Source organism: Triturus cristatus, chromosome 7 (genome assembly GCF_964204655.1).
Source record: "Triturus cristatus chromosome 7, aTriCri1.1, whole genome shotgun sequence".
NCBI lineage: Eukaryota > Metazoa > Chordata > Amphibia > Caudata > Salamandridae > Triturus > Triturus cristatus.
The window spans coordinates 185,449,438-185,459,512 of NC_140590.1; positions in this window are offsets into that span (position 1 = coordinate 185,449,438).

Consider the following 10,075-nt stretch of genomic DNA (forward strand, 5'->3'; position numbering starts at 1 on the left):
ATGTTTATTGGCAGGGGCCAATCTTCTATAATAGATTATGTTTTCGTTACAAGGAACTTAATTACCAGATTCGACGAGGCGGTTCATGCCAGTATTTTAGTGACCATAACCCCTCACTATTTTGCTTCTTGTCCTAAGGAAAGCTCAGCGTGAGTTAATGGCAGGCCACTATTATTGGCTATCAACCATTTGAGTACGTTGTTTTGGAATAATGCTAATATACCCCTAGTCTTTTGTAAACTTATATCAAGCAACTTACATACCATTTTTACCTGCCTCTCTAGTGAGGATGGGGTTGAGACTATAGTTGCTTTTTTGAGTCCCTTAGAGATGCTACGAAGATACCAACAAAAAAAAAAGTATGGCTACAAGAGCCTATGGGTGCCCCTCGGTTTAACAAAGCATGGAAACAGGCAAGCAGAAAGTTGCATTTTGCAATAAGCAAATACCCAAGGAAAAGACATTAAAGTGCAATATGCAAGAAGGAATATAAAGTCTTTGGCTATGAGGAAAGGGGGAAAACTTAGCCCGTGCTTGAATGTCCAAAGATACTAGGACTTTCTGGAATATTGTTAACTATTCCCAGTCCGATTTCCCCCAAGTCCGCATTGAATTGTAACATTGCCCCAGAGGCCTGGGTGTCTCACTTCACTAGGACAGATTGTTCTGTGGACAGTGGGTCAGTATGGGTTGATCCTGACCTACCTGGATATTCTATTAACCTCTCAATTGCTTTGGAAATGGTAATAACTGCCACTGTGAGGAGTCCATCTGATACACCTGGCCCTGGTGGTGTCCCTATGGACCTTTATAAGCGCAATTTTGAATTCTGGGCACCCCTTCTCACAAAATGTGTTTACCCATTCCGGTGAGGCTAATTTTCCTATGCCTGGCAGACAGATTACTGTACCAGTGTTCAATAAACGGGAATCAGCAGGACCCATCCTGTTATCGTCTTTTTCCTCAGTTACTCTTCCGTTAAATTAGTGGGACAAACCATTTTAGACTAGTAACTTGGATCTCCAACAATAGCATCCTGTCTGAGGTGTAGCACGGTTCTCAGACGTTTGACGATATAACAATGTCTTTACCTGCATCTTCTGGTTAGCCAATGCATTGGCCAAACGCAGTTCCATTCCTCTTGCTCTTATGGACAACTCAAGCACGTTTGATAGTGTGAATAGAGCAAAGCTTGGGGACTTGCTGGCCTCCATGGGGAGGAGGGGCGGTGCACTTCCGGCGGGCTTTGCATTTCAATCTTTCTGCCTCAGGGATAAGTGAGAGTGCACAGATTTTCAGACTAAAACGCGGAGTCAGTCAGGGATGCGTCCTGGCTCCTCTTCTCTTTTTAATGTATATTAATAAATTAGAGACGATCCTTCTGGAAGTTGGGGAAATATGTACCAGCAGTAAAGAATAGGCCACTGCCTGTGCTCCTTTACGCAGACGCAGGTTTGCTAGTTAGGACCCTCAATAGCATTAAGATCCGTGTAGATGGGTTTTAAGAAGAATTTAGAGAACAGTTCTAAAATTATTGTGGTGTGTCGCAAAAAAACCATGAAAATCCCACCCTTACAATTGAGGGAAACACTTAGGGCCTCATGTAGGTAGCCAAATACCGGTCGGTAACGGCCGATTTTCGGTAATTATACCGCTACCGACCGGTATTTAGGCTTTTGGTATGTAGGGGGACAATTTCTGTATTCGGAATTTACCGAATCAGTAATAATTACCGAATCGGTAATTTTACCGATTCGGTAAATTCCGAATACAGAAATGAGATGTAGGGGGAGTGTGTGGGTGTTGTTATGAGTCGGTATTTACCACCAACTAATAGTTGGTGGTAAATGATGAATGGATGTGGAAATGCATTTCATAGCGCCTACAAGTGTGCAATGTGGCAGACATACATGCCCTTAGGGCATGTATGTGTGCCATTTGTGCACACATGGCCGATTCAGGGGTGCAACAGGGTGTCAATGTGACACCCTGCCACCCTTGCATGTGTTCCCCCCATTACCGAATCGGTATTTACCGATTCGGTAATGAGGCATACCTTCCCATCAATGGGAAGGTATGCCTCATTACCGAATCGGTAAATACCGATTCGGTAATTACCGAATTTTAACGAATCGGTAATTATTACCGACTCATTACCTACATAGCATTTACCACTTCATAAATACCGAATCGGTAAAATTCGGTATTTATGAAGTGGTAAATGCAAGCCCACCTACATATGGCCCTTAGTCTTAATTTGTTTCCCTACCTAGCAAAACCCTTCAGCTACTTGTTTCTTGAGTAAGTTTGTTTCACATGGGCTGTTGCCTCTTCAGTTTTTTCACTAGGATAGGGAAACAAGCCCATTTGCCAACTTAGAGATTTACAAACGCTAGTGTATACCCACAGAAACAATGCAATGGCAGTGTGCATCCAGGGCCGGCTTTACCGCTGGTGGCGCCCCCTCCCCCCCATGACCACCTCTGCACGGATTCCCTCACCACCCCCTTTTAACAGTGCCCTTCAAGTCTCCAGAACCACTGTCTCAGATATTCATTTAGTTTTATTGCACCACTCATACCAGTGTAAGGTGTCAGAGCACTTCACATCACACACACATTGCACAGAGACAACCATAGGTGTGTAAATCAGTGTATAGGAAATGTTACATCAGACAGGACTACAAGGTGTAGTGTAGGAGTAACATGTCATCAATACTAGTAGGCAATATAGTTTAAGAGACCTTATTGTGGAAAAGCACAAATTCAGAATTTAAAATGTAACACCATTGTTAGGGGTTGTCTTTAATAACAAGAATTGTTTTTCACCCAAATGTACCTTTTTGGCAAGATTAGGATAATGAAAGACTGGGCAAAAACATATATAGCTCTAACATATACCTTGCAGTTTACACACAGCTCTTTGAGGACAGTTAATAGCTCAATGTTCTATATTACGATTTTGACTTACAAACCATAAGTAACAAAAGGAGCTCTCTTCTAGAAGCAGTAACCCACAGACCTATTTACATTACAAGCACTTTGTTATTTGCATAGTACACGTACTTAGAAGCAGGCATTTTAACCCTCTGCGCTATCTTTGGATGAGTCAAAACTTCCACTAGACTCTTTCCAGGAAGAATATAAATCACTGGAGTTATCTTGACGTTTTAATTGATGCCTACAAAACTTGCTTGAGGCCAGGAATGGGCCAGCAGGTTGATACTTTTAAAATGATAATATTACTTGTGAAAATGACACCCCCACCCCAAGTCAGCGCCCGGTGCAGTGGCACCGCTCGCACCGCCCTAGAGCCGGCCCTGTGTGGACCATTAGATATCGCACTCGTGTATTGTTATATTTTTGTGTGTCCTGCCTATGCAATAGTTCTTGCAGTAGCAAAGTTTAAAGATGTTGGTATTGTAAATGGCATTGTTTTTTTATCTATTTTGTTTTAAAAGCAATAAATATATACAAGGTTATTTATAATGTTAGTATGTGATAGTGGGGCAAATGTGTTATAGGAAATACAGTCTATGCACGTGGGATAAGACGCTATCAACTACTGTCACTCCTTATAGCCATGGATTAATATGATGTTTTGCCAAGTGTGTTTTCTGTTGCAGAACATACCATGATTGCCAAGCGATGCTTTGTGGTGAATACTTAATTTACCCTAACTTGAAAGAATCTGTTGGTGAGAGTTGCGTGCTTTCAAACATATACACCGTTAGGAATGGGGAGCGACGTTCATATTAGTTTTTAGTCACTGTGATTTTTAGGAGGCATTGCTCTGTTTTGCTGTCTTGGGGGAAATATCATCCAAAACTAGGGGCCCGATTCACAGAACTAACTTAAGACAAAATCCTAAACTTACTACCATTTTGGTATTCACAGAAGGCACTTACTCATTTTGGTATTCACAGAAGGCACTTACTCATTTCGGTATTCACAGAAGTTAGGAGTCCTAACTTTAGGACTCCTAAATGCCTTCTGTGAATACCGAAAGCCTTAAAATTAGGATTTTTCTCAGTTTAGTAGTAGTATAGTTAGGACTCCTAACTTTAGGACTCCTAAATGCCTTCTGTGAATACCGAAAGTCTTAAAATAAGGATTTTTCTCAATTTAGTAGTCCTAAAGTTAGGACTCCTAACTTTAGGACTCCTAAATGCCTTCTCTGACTCCCGAAAGCCTTAAAATTAGGATTTTTCTCAGTTTAGTAGTAGTATAGTTAGGACTCCTAACTTTAGGACTCATAAATGCCTTCTGTGAATACCGAAAGTCTTAAAATAAGGATTTTTCTCAATTTAGTAGTCCTAAAGTTAGGACTCCTAACTTTAGGACTCCTAAATGCCTTCTGTGACTCCCGAAAGCCTTAAAATTAGGATTTTTCTCAGTTTAGTAGTAGTAAAGTTAGGACTCCTAACTTTAGGACTCCTAAACTGAGAAAAATCCTAATTTTAAGACTTTCGGTATTCACAGAAGGCATTTAGGAGTCCTAAAGTTAGGACTCCTAACTTCTGTGAATACCGAAGTGAGTAAGTGTCTTCTGTGAATACCAAAATGAGTAAGTGCCTTCTGTGAATACGAAAATGGTAGTAAGTTTAGGATTTTGTCTTAAGTTAGTTCTGTGAATCGGGCCCCTAGATGTCGATTTTTTTCGATATGGGACATTAATTCACTCTCCCAGTCTGGCGTCAAGTTTCGTGTCATAAACTACCTACCCACTGCCTGGCAAAAAACTTGTCTTCTTCACATGTCGCATTAAAGAATCACAGGGAATGGCAGAAAATAAAATTACGGCCCACTGTGGTATCGGTTCACATTTAAAGGAGGAAATGTACATGCATGTTTTAAGTGTTCTGTGCGAAAGGCAGTCCACAGAGGACGATATCCATGTACTGTTAAAAAGTCAGAGAGGCAAAGGGTACATAATCAATAGCACTCACGGTTTAGTATACCACCCTATACTGGCCGTGCAAGTAGCCTGTAAAGATACTCAGACACAGAATTTTGAAGACTGCATTGCAGCCCGGTTAGTTCATGGGTCAGCTGCATAAGTCTCTTACTGTTACTGTTTACAGACAGCCAGTGGCAGACCATTTGCTCTGCATTCCCGTATCAAGCTTTATGGCGAGGGCATCATAAACTACCAGCACAGCCCTCCATGTCTGACCACCTGGCTGCGCTGGGAGGTAGGCGTAACCTGGAGCCCGTGACTGATTGGAAGGGAGGGGGGAGAGCAGACAGAGTGGGATGAAGGGGAGACAAGACAGTGAAAGCAAGAGCGCTGGGCTGATACAAAGACCTCCTAGTAAGAGCCCATGCGTGCAGTTCTTCCAGAGACCAGAACCAGTCCATGATCGGGGCACAGACTGCCTCCACCTCCAAAGTGCACACACACCAGCTTAAGACCCCCTTCAGCTTGCAACCTTTGTTAGGCCAGACAAAGAAACAGCGAGGTGCCCCAAAACTAAAACAATAAGTAAAGCAACGAGGAAAAGATGTGCAATATTAAAAGGCAACTGCTGGGGGCAGAAAAGAGCTGTACATTGTTGGCCTTAATGAGCTCACAGGATAAGTTACATAGACTGCGTGGCGACGAGGTTAGAATTCGTACAATCAAAACACAACACAGTTTTAGATTTTGTTTTCACAACTAATTAGGTTGTTGATAGAGTGAGGACCTGAGAGGTATATTTCCCGACGACTAATGTTATCAGAAAGTATCGACACCACAGAGAAGGCCAGGCCACATGGTATTGAAAAACCCGTCCTGATTTAATGTGCCAGTGCTTTGTGAAATGACAGTAGTGTGAAAACAATGCTTCTCCTGGTCATATTTAAAACACAACACTAACCTATGAATGCGTGCCTTGCCTCCGGTTAAATGCAAGCGAAGCGACAAAGCAGTGATCTGGGCTGGCAGAAATAGATGTCTGAAAATGTGTCATTGTTGGGAAGCGTGCAATGCGCACCGCATCTGACTGTATAGAACAAGCAGGAAGTGGGATAAGGGAAGGGGTGGCAAATGGTGAGCACTTTCGCGGCCGCTTTGATGTTTTCAGTGGCCGCACGGCTCACTGAGAACATCAAAGCGGCCGCGAAAGTGAATCAGCAGGCAGACAAATGGTGCGCGCGCCCGGCGCACATGCACTGTAGTTGGCGGCCTGTTTGCACTTCCAAATACTGCTCTCTATAGCTCTCGCCAGAGCAGCGCTTAAGCGCTGGCTCAGGCGAGACCTAAAAAGCGGCCGTGCGGCTGCGAAAGTGAAAGTGATCGCGGTAAAGCGCGGCGCGCGCGCCCGCGCACATGCACTGTAGCTCTAGACTAGCCTGGTAGCACTTTTTGGAGCCCTCTCAATAAGTCTCGCCAGACCAGCGCATGCGCTGGGTCAGGCGAGACCTAAAAAAAACAATTAAGCTAAAATATCACATTCACATTACAGTGACCGCCTCAACTAATCCTGCATCATAGACTTTGGATCATCCAGTACTGTCAATCCTAAACACTCCAAATGAATACATCACCAAGAAAAGGCTTGGGAATTCTGACATATACATTTTGGCTAGTAAATATAAATTATTTATAATGAGGTGCATCCAGGCACAAATAAATTAGTAGACAACACACAGTATGATTCAAACTTGTGACCATCAAATGATTTAACAGGTCTTTTAATCCACAGTCATGCTACTTCAGCGCATGCATTCTTTGAAAATGTGAATTTAAGGTATATGCTGGTACCAGAGTGACTCAAAACCTCCACAATAAAACCAGCAGATCCTCCTTCATATCACAGGCTGCAATGTGAAAACCTGCCTGTTTGCTTATGAAGGGAAGTGCGTGCTGCCTAGGTATGTGATGATCTGCAGGTCCAAGTTAGTTTCTTATCCTGGCCAGCTACATCGTTCGTCTTTTCGGGTAGGTACATTAAATAGAATTATACAGGGTAATAATAATGCTTGTTTCGTACAGCGCTTAGGAATAGCAGCCAAGTGCTTTGGGGAGCCATTTAAAATTATTATTCGGCAAAATATATGTAAGAGTGATGTATCTATATTATAGAGAAGCACACAGTCAGTTTGAAACAATCTCCTTGTCAAGTGTACAATTCTTTTTGAGCAACCTCTATAGTTTCACACCTGTGCCTCTCATTCTTTTACAGATGGTTGGTTATTTGATATTTTGCGCATGCATGACATCCTCACTATACCTAAGAAAAAAAATATGTTATTTATATAAATTACATAACTTATAGTCATCACTAGGCCTGTGCGGTAAATTCCGTTCCGCTCGCGGTATTTTGGTAATTTTGCGTTCCACTGACAACGCAACATTTTTTGCTTGTTCGTGCTTTCAAAATGCGTGTTTGTGGGATATTTCCCCCGAGCACGCAAACAGCGTTCGCAAACAGGAAAAAAGCATCTTGAACAGGCGGAACAAGCAATTCCGCGTGATCATGGAACTCTTGCGTGCTCGCGGAGTTTTTTTACCATTTCGCAGAGTTTTTCATAGCATGACTATGCAAATTCCCATCCCTAGTCATCACAGTGTATGCAACCATAATCCAGCCACTATAAGGCAAGGAGTAAACCCTCAGTTGTCAACATGTTTTTGTCCTACTCCAACAAAATGATCAGTGATAATCTATGGGTGTCTAATATTTGTGGCATGCACATATCTTGGCATGTGAGGTGAGTATCTACTTGCCTATTCGAAGCCTGGTACTTGAACACTTGATGAGTGGTACCTGTATGGGTGTAATTATCAAGCGGCAGTGATAGTTTGACAAACCGAAGGTCGTAGGATCATTGTATTCCTTGAGTGCTTCCCCTTACAATTACTATTATTGTGTTTATTGTGTCCATTCACCTCTCTAATAAAGGAATACTGGGGAATGGATGAAACATTTTTTGATTTAGCACCCAGTCAACAGAAAATATATCCATAGAGCTCCCTGGAATATGGTCAAGCCAATCCTGACCTTTAGGAGCCAGGATGAACCCGATGATGAAGCACGTCACTATTAGAGTGAGTGAGGGTCATATGTAAAAAAAGAGAAAGTATCCCTCACAGCTTGAGTCATCCCAGATGGTAATCAACCTACATGCATGTGCATTGGATGTATTTTTGTGTAGGCAGATGGATATTTTATTTGGTTTGTTTATTGCATTCTGGGAGAACATATCTCAGTCTTCCTTAGTTTCTACAAGTCTCCCCTCACTTCCGGGAAAGTTAGTCCCTCCTCTAGGGTCTACCACCTGTTTTGTTTAAAGATATACATGTTCCTGGCAGATTTACCATTTTTGCACTTCTTAATTTTAGACTTTTCATCTTTACCTCATTAGTTTCAAACACAAATCAGAAAATGCTGAGACTTTCCAGGGTAAAAACACATAACTCAGCAGAATTTCCTGCAGACCTCAGCTGTCCTCTCCTGCCAAAGAACAAGCCTTGAACCTTGAGCTATTACAAAACAGGCGAGAATAACGCCAATGAGCTGTTAGGACCCTCAATAGCATTAAGATCCGTGTAGATGGGTTTTATGGAGAAGAAGAATTTAGAGAACAGTTCTAAAATTATTGTGGTGTGTCGCAAAAAAACCATGAAAATCCCACCCTTACAATTGAGGGAAACACTTAGTCTTAATTTGTTTCCCTACCTAGCAAAACACTTCAGCTACTTGTTTCTTGAGTAAGTTTGTTTCACATGGGCTGTTGCCACTTCAGTTTTTTCACTAGGATAGGGAAACAAGCCCATTTGCCAACTTAGAGATTTACAAACGCTAGTGTATACCCACAGAAACAATGCAATAGCAGTGTGCATCCAGGGCCGGCTTTACCGCTGGTGGCGCCCTGTGCGACAATGTCTGTTGGCATCCCCTCCCCCCCATTACCACCTCTGCACGGATTCCCTCACCACCCCCTTTTAACAGTGCCCTTCAAGTCTCCAGAACCACTGTCTCAGATATTCATTTAGTTTTATTGCACCACTCATACCAGTGTAAGGTGTCAGAGCACTTCACATCACACACACATTGCACAGAGACAACCATAGGTGTGTAAATCAGTGTATAGGAAATGTTACATCAGACAGGACTACAAGGTGTAGTGTAGGAGTAACATGTCATCAATACTAGTAGGCAATATAGTTTAAGAGACCTTATTGTGGAAAAGCACAAATTCAGAATTTAAAATGTAACACCATTGTTAGGGGTTGTCTTTAATAACAAGAATTGTTTTTCACCCAAATGTACCTTTTCGGCAAGATTAGGATAATGAAAGACTGGGCAAAAAAATATATAGCTCTAACATATACCTTGCAGTTTACACACAGCTCTTTGAGGACAGTTAATAGCTCAATGTTCTATATTACGATTTTGACTTACAAACCATAAGTAACAAAAGGAGCTCTCTTCTAGAAGCAGTAACCCACAGACCTATTTACATTACAAGCACTTTGTTATTTGCATAGTACACGTACTTAGAAGCAGGCATTTTAACCCTCTGCGCTATCTTTGGATGAGTCAAAACTTCCACTAGACTCTTTCCAGGAAGAATATAAATCACTGGAGTTATCTTGACGTTTTAATTGATGCCTACAAAACTTGCTTGAGGCCAGGAATGGGCCAGCAGGTTGATACTTTTAAAATGATAATATTACTTGTGAAAATGACACCCCCACCCCAAGTCAGCGCCCGGTGCAGTGGCACCGCTCGCACCGCCCTAGAGCCGGCCCTGTGTGGACCATTAGATATCGCACTCGTGTATTGTTATATTTTTGTGTGTCCTGCCTATGCAATAGTTCTCGCAGTAGCAAAGTTTAAAGTTGTTGGTATTGTAAATGGCATTGTTTTTTATCTATTTTGTTTTAAAAGCAATAAATATATACAAGGTTATTTATAATGTTAGTATGTGATAGTGGGGCAAATGTGTTATAGGAAATACAGTCTATGCACGTGGGATAAGACGCTATCAACTACTGTCACTCCTTATAGCCATGGATTAATATGATGTTTTGCCAAGTGTGTTTTCTGTTGCAGAACATACCATGATTGCCAAGCGATGCTTTG